This window comes from Pongo pygmaeus, chromosome 3, assembly GCF_028885625.2.
Source record: "Pongo pygmaeus isolate AG05252 chromosome 3, NHGRI_mPonPyg2-v2.0_pri, whole genome shotgun sequence".
NCBI lineage: Eukaryota > Metazoa > Chordata > Mammalia > Primates > Hominidae > Pongo > Pongo pygmaeus.
Window position 1 is genome coordinate 61,805,503 of NC_072376.2, and position 16,195 is coordinate 61,821,697.

The 16,195-nt window shown below is 34.3% G+C and overlaps 1 long non-coding RNA gene across 28 annotated transcripts in view; it reads left to right on the top strand.

Moving 5' to 3' along the window:
- The window catches only part of LOC129034775 (uncharacterized), a 136,780-nt gene that overhangs the window by 66,943 nt on the left and 53,642 nt on the right, over positions 1-16,195 (top strand). The window lies entirely within an intron of this gene.

The window sequence follows — 16,195 nt, forward strand, 5'->3', positions numbered from 1 at the left end:
TATGTGTATATATATATATGATATGGTTCTGCTTTGGAACTCTGTATTCTGTAACTTTTAGACAACCTATCTATTCATTCATTAATACTAGAAAGTATATGTTATTATATCTTGTTAATAAACCTTGATTTTTTCTTGGCCAACTTTCCCACTTTCTGCTTTTAGTTCAGGAGGGCAATGGAAATGTTTTTTAGTTGCATGCACATACACACACACACTAACACCACCACCCCCCACCACCAACAATACAACTACCACCAACAGCACAAAAATTGGGATTGCACCAAATTGAACTTATAGATTAATGTGGAAAATTTTAACATTGTAATATGTATATTCTTTATTTAAGTTTTTGTAATGACTCAATTTGTTCTATAAATTTTTCCATAAATATAGTATATGTTATTTTATATCTACAAGTATATATGTGTGTGTGCATATCCCTAAGTTGTTTGTTTTTCAAAATTCTATTCTCTATTTTCTAACTTTCATTGTTGTTTTTTAAGAAACATGCTGTTTGTTTTTATCCTCATTGTGTAGAGAATATCTTTTCTTTCTGCTGTTTAAGATTTACTCCCTGTATTAGCCTGTTCTTACACTACTGTAAAGAACTGCCTAAGACTGGGTAATTTAAAAAGGAAAAAGGTTTAATTGACTCACAGTTTCACATGGCTGGGGAGGCCTCAGGAAACTTACAATCATGACAGAAGGGGAGGCAAAACATGTCCTTCTTCACATGATGGTAGGAAGGAGAAGTGCTGAGCAAAGGGGGAAAAGCCCCTGATAGAACCATCAGATCTCGTGAGGACACACTCGCCATCATGAGAACAGCATGAGGGTAACCAACCCCATGATTCAATTACCTCCCACCAGGTCCCTCTCATGACTTGTGGGGATTATGGGAATTATAATTGAAGATGAAATTTGTCTGGGAACACAGCCAAACCATATCAATCTCTCTCCTTGGGTTTCAGTAATTTTAGCCTGATAAATCTACTGATGGGTATCTTTATCTTTAACTGGCTTGGGATTTGTTATGATTCCCAAATCTGAGAATTTAGATTTTTTTTCACAATTGTTGACACATTCTCAGCCAATTTTTGTTTTTCTATTGTTTGCCTGTTATCTATTCTCTAACTCTACAGCTTTAGTTGGAAGTTTATTTATTCTCATTGTAACCTCAATAACCCTTTTTTGTGGGGTTTGTTTGGGCAATGATTTTTTAAAATTATTTCAACAGTTATTGGGGAACACATGGATTTTGGTTACATGGAAAAGTTCTTCAGTGATGATTTTTGAGATTTTGAGGTACCCATCACCTGAGCAGTGTCCACTTTACCAGTGTGTGGTCTTATATCCCTTACCCCACTCCCGTCCTTGTCCTGAGTCCCCAAAGTCGATTATATCATTTTTATGCCTTTGCATTCTCATAGCTCAGCTCCCACTTTCAAGTGGGAACATACAATATTTGATTTTCCATTCCTGAGTTACTTCACTCAGAATAATGGTCTCCAGCTCTATTCAAGTTGCTGCAAAGGCCATTATTTCATTTCTTTTTATAGCTGAGTATTATTCCGTGGTGTATATATACACCACATTTTCTTTATCCAGTCATTGCTTGATGGGCATTTAGGCTGGTTTTATATTTCTTGCAATTGTGAATTCTGCTGCTATAAATATGCGTGTGCAAGTGCCTTTTTCATGTAATGACTTCTTTTCCTTTGGGCAGGTACACAATTGTGGGCTTGCTGGATGGAATGGTAGATCTACTTTTAGTTTTTTAAGGAATCTCCATATGGGTTTAAATAGTAGTTATACCAGTTCACCTTCCCAACCAACAGTGTAAAAGTGTTCCTTTTTCAGCACATCCATGCCAACATCTATTTTTTTTAATTTTTAATTGTGACAATTCTTACAGGAGTAAGGTGGTATCTTATTGTGGTTTTAGTTTGAAATTCCCTGATCATTAGTGATGTTGAGAATTTTTTCATGTGTTTGTTGGCCATTTGTGTATTTTCTTTTGTAACCTAAGTAAATCTTAATCTTGTTTATATTTTCAAACATTTACCCCTCTGTTTTGCATTCAGGTCTATTTCACTTTTAGTAATTCTTACTTCTGTTTAGTTGAATCTACCTGTAACTCTATTTTTATTTTTATTTTTTCATTTTTAACTTGTAAGTTCAAGGGCACCTGTGCAAGTTTTTTATTTAGGTAAAGTCGTGTTACAGGGGTTTGTTGTACGGATTATTTCCTCACCCTGGTATTAAGCCTAGTACCATTAGTTATTTTTCCTGATCCTCTCCCTCCTCCCAAACTCCACCCTCTGTGTGTTGTTCCCCTCTATGTGTCCATGTGTTCTCATCACTTAGCTCCTACTTATAAGTGAGAACATGCAGCATTTGGTTTTCTGTTCCTGTGTAACTTTGATAAGAATAACAGCCTCCAGCTCCATCCATGTATCTGCAAATGACATGATGTTGTTCTTTTTAATGGCTGCATAGCATTCCATGGTGTGTCTGTACTACATTTATCTCTATTTTTAAGTTCCTTGATTACATTTTTCTTTTGGGAAAGTTGTACTTTGCTCTTTATCATTTTCTTCCTGTCATTGCTGATGGCATCTTTTCCTTTTTTATGTTTTATATCTCTTCTCGTCTATTTTAATATTTTAGAATATTTTCTACTTATAAATATTAGAAAATTACATTATGTGAATTTAGGTGGTACTGATAATTCTAGGAATGATTCTGGTAACACTGAAACAAAGGACCTTTGTTCTTGTATACTTTCTACTTTTGAAGTGACAGTTTATACTTAATAGGACTTTACATGTGGCATTTCTGGATGAGTCCCACCAGAGAAGCATCAGTCTCTGACAAGATATTCAGGACATTACTGACCTGTGACTGATTTATGTAAATTTCTAGACTTAGAGTAATTTAAAACCACACAGATAGGATATTATAAATTTGAACCCCAAATCTTAGATGTTAAGTATGAAATGTATTCAGCAACTTAATTTTTCCATCTGTCTTATTAGCAGGTATTATTATATATCCAGGAGCCTTAGAGAAGTTAAGTAACTTACCTAAAATAACACAGTTGATAAATGATTAAATTGGAAGGTAAGCATGGGCAGTCCAATGCTGAAGTTTATAGTTTTAACTGCCATAATATTGGTATTTAATAAAATATTTTAATCCATTAGTTCCATTAATCTCAGTACCTATGCAATTACTGTGTGATTTTTACGAAAACATTCATGTTTTGTTTGGGGGGAATAATATATGAATATAAACTTTAGCTATATAAATGTCAAGAGCAATTTACTTATAACATGAAAAAGGAAATATTGTTTGAGCAAAATATGTTTGTGCTTAGCCACTCTCTTTTTAACATTTTGTATTTATATAATCCAATGTATTCTTCATCTTGATCTTCAGGATACTATGAAATATGAAAATGCCTTTACATTTTAAGTTAAAATTTCCATTTTTCCATGATTTTAGCCAGTTTATCTATAATTTCACTAAGACCTTTATCTGACATGAAGAAATGTTAAAGCAAATAAACCTTGAATAAATTCAAATGATTACATTATCAGTAATGCCATACTTTTTGAATGTACAAAAATACATCATTATGGTGAATGCAAATAGCTTACTTCAGTCTACTATATACAAATAAATGCAGAGTAAATAACACAGCATACACACAGATAGAAGTAGACTATAAGTTGTATAAATAACCAGAAGCCTAGAGACATGTCTTCAAATGATATACTACAAAACAAGAGTTACACTTGAGTAGTCAAATAGCTCTTGTACTTCATACTAGAAGCCCTGACTTAAAAGGCAGTGCACACATGAGCAAACCAAGCGGAGTTCTTCTGAAAGAGGATAGGGCACTAGAGTGTAAACCACAACATCTTGAGGACACTCCTTAAATAGCAGCAGGATTACGGAACTTAAAATGAAATTGAAAGAAAATAACTGCACAAAAAGTAGGCTCCAGTATGTACATGAAGCTGAAAATGGAGAAAAGGAGACATTGCTTACAGAGAAAGGATGACACAGGTTTAACACATCACATTACCTAAGTGGTAACCAATAACACTTATTTTTTCAATTATTATACATGAAGGTTGGCCCATATTTTCTACATGCATAATAAGAATAGTTATTGTAAAAAATGTATTATAAAATAGCTAAGAAGAAAATGGAAGATCAAAGGTGAAAGATTCTCTCAGCATCATAGGAAATGTTCCTCATTTGATATTGTCCATATTTATTTCATAAGAAAATTTGTTCTTATAGTTATGAACAATATCTTAACTGTACCTGTGTCATAGGGGGCCTCTAAAAAAGATAGGATCCATTTCTGATTGAAGACTCCTTTGTTCTAACTTGAATATTGGGATTAACTTTCTGGTATTTTCGTTTGAAAACTTTGAAATTAAATATACATTCAGTTTAATATGAAATAAATGGCGTTATACTATCATAGATCAAAAATTTCTTGTAAAATCGGGAGATATTTTGTTTTTCCAAGTTTCAACAACTCTATGAGATGATATATTTAGATGAGGTAAAAAGAGAATTAAATGTGAATTTCCTTGATATTAGATTAATAATTTTGAATTGGGACAGTGAAAGTTTAGGTTAGCTATTAATTTATTAATTCTAGAAGTATTTATTAAACCCCAAATACCATTTCCTGGAAATAAAAAAATAAATAGGGTTAGTCATTTTCCTCAAAAGGTTCACAAGCAAATAGGCATGGAAAGCCAAAATAGTTAATTTATAATACAACTTACAGTTGCTATAATAGAGTTAGATTTGAGTGTACAGAAAAATAATTGCATATTTCTAATGGTACAGTTTTTTACTACCAGATCTTGCTTATTTTCTTCATGAAATTTTTCAAAACATTGTATTAAAAATTTCATTGTTCACTTGTCTTTCCGTTTAGATTTTAGTCTATAATATTAATCAGTGGAGAATAATAATATTCAATTAACATATAAAATGCAAGACATGTTTTTAATACTACATTCACTTACTTGGTTCTGAGATCAAGCACAAGGTTTCTGATTACTTAAAGCAATCAAGTTGTAGGTTTCTGAAGCCACACCTTCTCCTTCATGGCAATGTGGAGGAGCCAGGTGGTTATGCCAGTGGAGTCTGTACCATAGGAGAAACACCCTGAAATTATGGATCTGGGGGCTACCACCCTCTCCTCTGGATCGCTCCAAAAAGATAAGGGAAGGTATCTGGTTACAACCCTTTGGAATGTAGAAGAAATAACTGAAGAAATAAATCTCTATATAATTCTGGATTTCTCTATCTATTCCAACACCCTTTAACATCCAAGGATTGTCATGTAACCACGGTTTCCAGTAATTTTTCCTCAGTAACCTCTGACCATGCAGAAACTGAAAGATATTCATATTACTTCCCAACACTAAGGGAGTAAAAAACAGTGACATACAGAATCATTTAAAGGTAATTGGTCACAAACTAACCCAAATTTTTCCCATTCTTCCCTGTTTGATCCTACTGCTTGAAATATCACCAATGAATGTCATTTATTTAGATTGTTTTGCCTGCGACTTGCCTTATACTTAAAAGATTAAAATAAAAACGACAAAGCAGAAAATTCTTTTCTTAAAGAATGTTGAATATTGGCCCCCACTCTCTTCTGGCTTGTAGAGTTTCTGCTGAGAAATCTGCTGTTAGTCTGATGGGCTTCCCTTTGTGGATAACCCGACCTTTCTCTCTGGCTGCCCTTAACATTTTTTTCTTCATTTCAACTTTGGTGAATCTGACAATTATGTGTCTCAGAGTTGCTCTTCTTGAGGAGTATATTTGTGGTGTTCTCTGTATTTCCTGAATTTGAATGTTGACCTGCCTTGCTAGGTTGGGGAAGATCTCCTGGATAATATGCTGAAGAGTTTTTCCAACTTGGTTCAATTCTCCCCGTCACTTTCAGGTACACCAATCAGACATAGATTTGGTCTTTTCACATAATCCCATATTTCTCGGAGGCTTTGTTCGTTTTTTTTACTCTTTTTTCTCTAAACTTCTCGCTTCACTTCATTCATTTGATCTATTTGATTTTCAATCACTGATACCCTTTCTTCCACTTGATTGAATTGGCTACTGAAGTTTGTGCATGCTTCACATAGTTCTCGTGTCATGGTTTTCAGCTCCATCAGGCCATTTAAGGTCTTCTCTATGCTGTTTATTGTAGTTAGCCATTCGTCTAATCTTTTTTCAAGGTTTTTGGCTTTTTTGCGATGGGTTCAAACATCCTCCTTTAGCTCAGAGAAGTTTGTTATTACCAATTGTCTGAAGCCTTCTTCTCTCAACTCATCAAAGTCATTATCCATCCAGCTTTATTCTGTTGCTGGCAAGGAGCTGCGTTCTTTGGAGGAGAAGAGGCACTCTGATTTTTAGAATTTTCAGCTTTGGCCGGGTGTGGTGGCTCACGCCTGTAATCCCAGCACTTTGGGAGGCCAAGGTGGGCAGATCACGAGGTCAGGAGATCGAGATCATCCTGGCTAACACAGTGAAACTCTGTCTCTATTAAAAATACAAAAAATTAGCTGAGCATGGCGGTGGGCACCTGTAGTCCCAGCTACTTGGGAGGCTGAGGTGGCAGAATGGCATGAACCCAGGAGGCAGAGCTTGCAGTGAGCCGAGATCGTGCCACTGCACTCCAGCCTGGGTGACAGAGCGAGACTCTGGCTCAAAAAAAAAAAAAAAAGAATTTTCAGCTTGTCTGCTCTAGTTTCTCCCCATCTTTGTGGTTTTATCTACCTTTGGTCTTTGATGATGGTGATGTACCAAACTGTCTGTCAGACCACAGTGCAATCAAACTAGAACTCAGGATTAAGAAACTCACTCAAAACCGCTCAACTGCATGGAAACTGAACAACCTGCTCCTGAATGACTACTGGGTACATAATTAAATGAAGGCAGAAATAAAGATGTTCTTTGAAACCAATGAGAACAAAGACACAACACACTAGAAACTCTGGGACACATAGCAGTGTATAGAGGGAAATTTATAGCACTAAATGCCCACAAGAGAAAATAGGAAAGATCTAAAATTGACACCCTAACATTACAATTAAAAGAACTAGAGAAGCAAGAGCAAATACATTCGAAAGCTAGCAGAAGGCAAGAAATAACTAAGATCAGAACAGAACTGAAGGAGATAGAGGCACAAAAAACCATTCAAAAAATCAGTGAGTCCAGGAGCTGGTTTTTTTGAAAAGATCAACAAAATTGACAGACTGCTAGCAAGACTAATAAAGAAGAAAAGAGAGAAGAATCAAATAGACACAATAAAAAATGATAAAGGGGATATCACCACTGATCCCACAGAAATACAAACTACCGTCAGAAAATACTGTAAACATTTCTACGCAAATAAACTAGAAAATCTAGAAGAAATGGATAAATTCCTGGACACATACACCCTCCCAAGACTAAAACAGGAAGAAGTTGAATCCCTGAATAGACCAATAACAGGTTCTGAAATTGAGGCAATAATTAATAGCCTGCCAACCAAAAAAAGTCCAGGACCAAATGGATTCACAGCCGAATTCTACCAGAGGTACAAAGAGGAGCTGGTACCATTCCTTCTGAAACTACTCCAATTAATAGAAAAAGAGGGAATCCTCCCTAACTCATTTTATGAGGCCAACATCATCCTGATATCAAAGCCTGGCAGAGACACACACACAAAAAAAGAGAATTTTAGACCAATATCCCTGATGAACATCGATGCAAAAATCCTCAATAAAATACTGGCAAACCGAATCCAGCAGCACATCAAAAAGCTTATCCACCACAATCAAGTTTGCTGCATGCCTGGGATGCAAGGCTGGTTCAACATATGCAAATCAGTAAACGTAATCCATCATATAAACAGAACCAAAGACAAAAACCATATGATCATCTCAATAGATGCAGAAAAGGCCTTCAACAAAATTCAACAGCCCTTCATGCTAAAAACTCTCAATAAACTAGGTATTGATGAAATGTGTCTCAGAATAATAAGAGCTATTTTTGACAAACCCAAAGCCAATATCATACTGAATGGGCAAAAACTGGAAGCATTCCCTTTGAAAATGGGCACAAGACAGGGATGCCCTCCCTTACCACTCCTATTCAACATAGTGTTGGAAGTTCTGGCTAGAACAATCAGGCAGGAGAAAGAAATAAAAGGTATTCAATTAGGAAAAGAGGAAGTCAAATTGCCCTTGTTTGCAGATGACATGATTGTATATTTAGAAAACCCCATCATCTCAGCCCAAAATCTCCTTAAGCTGATAAGCAACTTCAGCAAAGTCTCAGGATACAAAATCAGTGGGCAAAAATCACAAGCGTTCCTATACACCAATAACAGACAAACAGAGAGCCAAATCATGAGTGAACTCCCATTCACAATTGCTTCAAAGAAAATAAAATACCTAGGAATCCAGCTTACAAGGGATGTGAAGGACCTCTTCAAGCAGAACTACAAACCACTGCTCAATGAAATAAAAGAGGATACAAACAAATGGAAGAACATTCCACGTTCATGGGTAGGAAGAATCAATATTGTTAAAATGGCCATACTGCCCAAGGTAATTTATAGATTCAGTGCCATCCCCTTCAAGCTACCAATGACTTTCTTCACAGAATTGGAAAAAACTACTTTAAAATTCATGTGGAACCAAAAAAGAGTCCACATTGGCAAGACAATCCTAAGCCAAAAGAACAAAGTTGGAGGCATCATGCTACCTGACTTCAAACTCTACTACAAGGCTACAGTAACCCAAACAGCATGGTACTGGTACCAAAACAGAGATATAGACCAATGGAACAGAACAGAGGCCTCAGAAATAATACCACACATCTACAACCATCTGATCTTTGACAAACCTGACAAAAACAAGAAATGGGGAAAGGATTCCCTATTTAATAAATGGTGCTGAGGAAACTGTCTAGCCATATGTAGAAAGCTGAAACTGGATTCCTTCCTTACATCTTATAAAAAAATTAATTCAAGATGGATTAAAGATTTAAATGTTAGACCTAAAACCATAAAAACCCTAAAAGAAAGCCTAGGCAATACCATTCAGGACATAGGTGTGGCAAGGACTTCATGACTAAAACACCAAAAGCAATGGCAACAAGAGCCAAAATTGACAAATGGAATCTAATTAAACTAAAGAGCTTCTGCACAGCAAAAGAAACTACCATCAGAGTGAACAGGCAACCTACAGAATGGGAGAAAAATTTTGCAATCTACCTATCTGACAAAGAGCTAATATCCAGAAACTACAAAGAACTTAAACAAATTTACATTGCTGATTCATCAGCAACATTACACCTAAGCACATAGAGAATTGCATTTTAAATAAACATAAACATAATAAAATATTTGCTATCACTATTTGAAGTTACATATTCACAGTTAAGAAGTATTATACTTCAAGCGAGAATACCTCAGCCTGTGAGAGCTTAAGCAGAGGAAAGAGCTAACTTGTGCCTAGGCCTCTGACATTCAGAACTGGAACTAATAAATGGATGTTGTTTTAAGTTTCTATCTTTGTGGTGATTTGTTATGTAGTAATAGGAAAATGATACAACAGGAAAAAAAAAGCTTGAAGGGTAAACTTCAAAAATCTTATAAAATAAAACTTTGTCAGATGGTATATTATGTCAAGTTGGCTAATCTGAAAATGATGACTAAATGAAAAAAACGAATTGATGGAAAATTATGATTCCCATTTAATATATTTTATGGCATTATTTTTGTTCAATGTAAGGATGGTTTTGTAATCTATTGATATATTCAGAAAATTATGTATATATTTTAAAATTTTTGTCTTTTTATTTTTATATCTAAATATTTTAAGAAAATTCTACTGTCCCAACTTCATTTGAAAATTAAAGTGTCTTTGATTAATAGTAAAGAAAAGTAGGAATGGAGTCCTTAAAGATTCAATGGGTTTTTGACTTCTTGTAGCATTGCTCATGTTATAGCAATATAAAATTTTAGCTGAAATGAATCCTACTATATTTAAATACCAGAGACTGTCAGTTTTAAATTATAATGTAGAATCAAAAAAATTATTGATCTTATTTAACAAAATCACTCCCTAGTTATCTTCTGGCTTCATGGGATGATTTAACTGTCAAGTCAATGGACAATCCTTATGTTTAACTTTTGTCCTCTGTTCTAGGAAACATACAAAAGTCTCCTATAAAACAAAAAGGCACTTTTTTTTAATGCTCTTTTTTTTTTCTACATGGGCATATCAGGAGCAAGTCTTGGTTTCAACCAAAATCATTAGATTTTACTATATGATAAGTAGATAAAAGATTAATATATAAATGTACTGAATGTTAAAATAATGGGTACCAGAATTAAAGGGTATTAGTTAATAAAAATTTTATCCACTTTTGTCCTATTTGTCTCTCTCTCTGTCTCTGTCTCTGTCTCTCTCTCTCTCTCTCTCTCTATATATATATATATATAATTTGTTTGTTTTTGTGTTTTTTTGAGACAGAGTCTCACTCTGTCAGTCACGTGGGCTGAAGTGCAGTGGTACGTTGACTCACTACAACATCTGCCTCCCGGGTTCAAGCGATTTTCCTGCCTCAGCCTCCCAAGTAGCTGGGATTACAGGCACCCACTGCCATGCCCAGCTAATTTTTGTATTTTTAGTAGACAGGGGCTTTCACCATGTTGGCCAGGCTGGTCTTGAACTCCTGACCTCAGGTCATCCTCCTGCCTCGGCCTCCCAAAGTGCTGGGATTACAGGCATGAGCCACGGCGCCCAGGCATTTGTCTCCATATTTTGTTAGTTAATTTTCATCATTTATCAGTGGAACTCTAGGGTCAATGTAAGTAAAATCTCTGTTAAACCAAAGATACTTTTAGAGGCTTTCCATTGCTTACTATCTCTTAGCATGAAATAATTAAAATGGCTCCTGAAGATATCAAATACAAAACCGGAGCAATGCATATCTATTATGCAGAAATGAGCTTAATTTTTCCCAAAAGAAATTTTAATGAAGAATTTTTATTGTCTTTATCATGTAATATATTCAGACTAAAACAAAAACAACAAAGTGCAAACTCAAGATCATCATCATTTAAAATAGACATTATTACAATTGCCTAGATTATTAAATATTTAATAATCAAAAGAATTTTTTCTGCAACACCACAAGTATTTACTAATAATTATCCAAATAGTAAGGCAAATTGAGTGTTTAAAACACTCCCACATCCTACCTGCTGTAAGTTTAAAAAAAAAATTGCAGGAAAAGATAATAAAACAGCATACCAAATTTTCATCTCCTTCAGAAATAACAATGGGTTAACAACACAGAGTTTTGTAAAACTACTTAAACATTTTTAGCTTAGAAATTTAAATTCTGAAAACAGCTTGGCTTACTTCTTTTAGGAGAAAAGTCTCATGCATTTTTATCTATGTCTATGTTATTTAATATTCTACACCTTACTTGAGTTAAGTTTCTATTCTGAAACAAAATTTAAAAAAAAATACCACTGAGATACTTTGAGAGTGTGCTCTGCCAAATATTATTATGCCCTAGTCATATCTGGGCATTAACATTAGTGTTTTGCTGTAGTTTTATTTTAACTCTTTTTTTAATCTTTGTTATGACCTTGGGCACGGATAAGCTCATTAAAAATTAAATTGCTTATTATAGCCTGGCATCACTTTCCACTTTGATCAGAAAGCACAATAAGTTCCTTGAGTGGATTTACCTATAAAATATTCTAGTAATGAGAACAGAAAAGGCAAGTGTAATAACCTTAATGCTGAAACAAAAGCTGCAGAAATGCTACCACAAGGGTGGTGATAAACATTTTATATGGAGAAAGAAACTATAGATTTGTGATATTAAAATTTGGTTTTCTAGCTTGTTAGGTAGGTAAGCATCACAACTTGGAAGTCTAGTTGCTTATTTTAGTTATACAAAATTATATTCTGCCACTGCTCATGCCAACCAACATCCCTCTCCCTTTCACCCCAGGCTGGAGAGTACCATGAACAACCCTTGAGTAATTATACCAAACAGAAAACAATTTAAGTGGATAGCATTAAAATGAATCCTAAATTGGGTATCTCAATATAGGGAAAGCTTTATTCTTCTTTTTAAAAATTCTAAAGCTGTATTTCACAGTTTTAATTGTGCTATAACAACTTAGGCTAGTATAGCTCTATTTCTAGCATTTTAGTGTAACTTATAGTTTTCCACCTTTTCAGCATGTGGGAAGAGTAATAAAGTAAAAGCAGGATGGATTATACCAAAAGTTTATAGTAATTATATACAAACTAAAATATTCTGAAAACCTTTACTTGCATTGAAATTCCTCCATATTTACAGTACATCAACTCATTTACATTTGAAATTTAAAGGGTCTGCCCTTGGGATTTGATTGTATAGATGAATATGAAAAGAGTTGGTAATAAAAACCATGTTTATGCCTACTCACTCTCTTTGAATGTAGTTATATTAACATGGAGAAGAGAAAGCTTTTCAAGTTATTTCCTTTAATGCTGAAAAAAATGTATTCTAATCAGAGTATAAAATTTGGTATTATTTACATAAAAACCTTAATATTGTTCAACACAAATTGCTGATTGTGACAAAATGCTCGGGCTCCTCAAAGTACATCCTAATCAAATCATTACTCTTTTAACATTAAGTTGATGCTGATCAAACAAGCAAGGCCTACTGTGTGCTTAGGAGTTTCTGAGATAATAAAATGAATATAAACTATTATAAATCAATGATGTTTAAAACAAACACTGAGATAAAATGCACTTCTATTATTAATGATTAAGTGAATTTTGACTTGTAATTCACTTTGTACTCCAAATATATGATAAAGGAATTTAAGCAAAGCAAACACTTGTCATTCATATATTGCATCCTTCTGGGGCCACCTGTTTTTCTGGCATGAGTATGTACTTACAGTCCTCTGGAGTATTTACTCTGGGTATTACTTGGCATTAAAATTTGGTTTTATTTCTAATTTCTAGTAATTTTATTACTGTTGTCCAAAATTTAGATACAATACCTATTACTACTTTTTACATACATAAATAGTAATTTTAAAACATTCAATGTTTATGACATCTTATAGTAAAGAGAATAAAAATAATCAACTACAGCTAGAGCCAGAAATGTAGACTTGGAATTCATTTACAAAGACAATGGCCAAGGCAGTCAGTTCCATGTTGCCATGGAGTTGCTACCTTTCATATATTCACCTATCCTCATATTATAGTTTAACTATCGTAAGTTTTAATTATAAATAATACTATAACTTTTATATTCTTGTTTTATATTTATAGCTTTTTACCTATGGTGGCATTTGCTCCATAAGATATATTAGCAATCATTACATTTCATGATGAAAATCTATATATAGGTTCTGGTTCTTTAATCTACTGGTAAATTGGTTAATTAAGCCATTTTATTAGTTTACAGTGACATAAGCAAAGGAAAAATGATAACGTTTATTATTTTCTCAATATTTTATTGTTACTTTTATTTATATGACAGTAGCAAACAAAATCTATTATTACTTGAATTAAGATATATTTTTGTTTTGTTTTAATTTTACAATTTGTTTTCTATACCATTTGTCTACGTGTCTACTAAAGTCTAGAATATTTTATGAAATTAGATGAAATGTACTTAGCCTCTTTTATAACATGCTCTTTCTACAAATATAAATTAGTCCTGAGGCTTTTATTTCCCATGTTTTGATTTCACCAATGTTTTAAGGAGTAAAAGCAACTGGACTGTAGCTCATTTTTCTCCCCTTACCTATGGGACATTCCCAGAGAAGAAAGGCAGATGACCCAGGCTAATCTTCCTGAAAACATGCTGATAATTGGACCTCTTGGCAAATAGACTAATTATATCGCTATGAGGAGAGCCTTTATCTGTGAAATGCTTAAGCAGACTGCCTGCAGTGTAGGATGCTTTTGGAAAGCAAACCTAGAATCACTGGATTTATGAGACACTTGTCTTGGAAAATGTCTTGTAAGCTACAACTACATGAGTTATAAGCAAAATTCTCTTTGTGAAGCATCTGACAAATCTCCTTAGAGATCTCATCCATCATTCCAACCAGAAATCACATGTCCTAAAGAAAAGATGGGTGGTGGTCCCCCAATATCCCAGCCAACTCCCCGCTTCCGCTGTGCATTGCCACTTGTTACTTTAGAATTGTTAGAAAGTATTTCATCAGGAATCTGATTCATGAGAATCTGATTTGACAAATCAAACTTTTTTGTGTTAACTCATATATACACATATGTGAACACACATACACATTCACACATTTATAGTAGTATGTTTCTTGTTTTCAAATGCCATTTTTCTACTAACAAAATTTCTTATGTATAAGATGAATATGTACATATAGAAATATGTGTACATACATATGTATAAAAGCCCTTTATGTGCCAAAACTTGTGCTAGGTCACAAATGAGACATTGTAATTAGTAATTTATAGTGTAATGAGTTCTATAGCCTAGGTGCAGAATGAAGAAATATAGAAAAGAGAAATTGATCCAAATTAGTTACATAAAATAAGCTATAAATAGACATAAGCTACATTTTTTGGAGACTTGGGGATAGTTTATTCCTAGCCCAAATGTACTAATAAAGATATCATTACCACCAGTGGGGTTCTACATTTATTTTTTAAAAAAAAGTAGCATAGCCTCTTGTGGTGGGCATTGAAGAGTAAGAAACTTTATTTGAAGATTGGAAAATCATCAATTAATGCAATGTGATGGTGGATCATTTCATAAAATTGTCTCCTATGCAACTGACAAGGCAGATAATGTACTAAATAAGTCCTTGGTTTTCATTGAAGAAGTCAGGAAATAAAATGTCTCAACATTGGCTGAATTTCAAAGGGTACTATAAGATGAGTTCAGAAAAGCAAGTCCCTTGCAAATACAATTTTAGAACAAATTCGATAAGCCTATATTTTGGGACTTGCACATTTGAGAGATGTAGCTAATCACCATCTAACTGTGAAAACAAAACCGAGAAGACGTGATGGGGCAAGATAGAATAAAACAAGTCTCCTGGTAAAGACTGAATCAACATTATGACCACCATTCCTCTGTTAAATGTTCTAATTCTGATTACATTGCTATCTAGTAAATACTTCCAATTGGTTAAAAGTGGTTCAGAGGAAAAGTCTAACATACCATATGGCACATGGAGCTGATCGGATAAAGGTTTCTGAGAGATGTAAATCCTCAAACCATTCACCAGTGATTGGCCTTGAGCACCAAATTCCTGTGGAAAATATGCTTAGGTCCCAAGGAGAGACTTTCTCTATTGCCTTTTTTTCATGGAACCAAGGAGGATATTAATAAAGAATCCAGAAGGCAGAGGAAAGGTTCATAGAAAAGAGTGGTCAAGGATACTACCCTCCCCCAGAGGGATTTCATAATTGTTGTGCAAAAGTATCTGTTCTGAAACTGTCGTTCCTCCCCTTTGTGAACAAGACAGCTTGTCAAGGTTATCCTCTATTTATTGCATGTGTCCTTTGAATTCTTTGGTATCTAGATCAAGATAAGCTACATGCAGGTCTGACCTGGAAAATGTCCTGTGACTGGACATTGATCCTGATGCTATACTGGGACTCATGGACGTACTTCCTGTTGGAGGGGTCTGAGCATATTTGCGTGTAAATGGAAAGGAAATGATGTTCTTGACCAAGAGGACAGTCTATCTATCTATCTATCTATCTATCTATCATCTATCTTCTATCATCTATCAATCATTTATCTTCCTATCTATCATCTTTCTATCTATCATTTTTATTTTCAAATTTTCATTTTCTCTGTCCCACTGATCTCAAGCTTGGTGTTATAATTGTGGGGCTGAAAAATAATGGTACCTCCAAGATGTCCATGTTGTGATCTCCAGAACCTGTGAATGTATTACATTACATGAAAAAATAAACTTTTTTTCAGATATTATTCGCTTTCCAATATGATTGCAGATATAATTCATTTATGGATCATGGGATGGGGAGAGAATCTTAGATTTTCTAGTTGGGCCCATTGTAATCGCAAAGGTCTTCAATAGGGAGGCAAAAAGGAGGGTCAGAAGGAT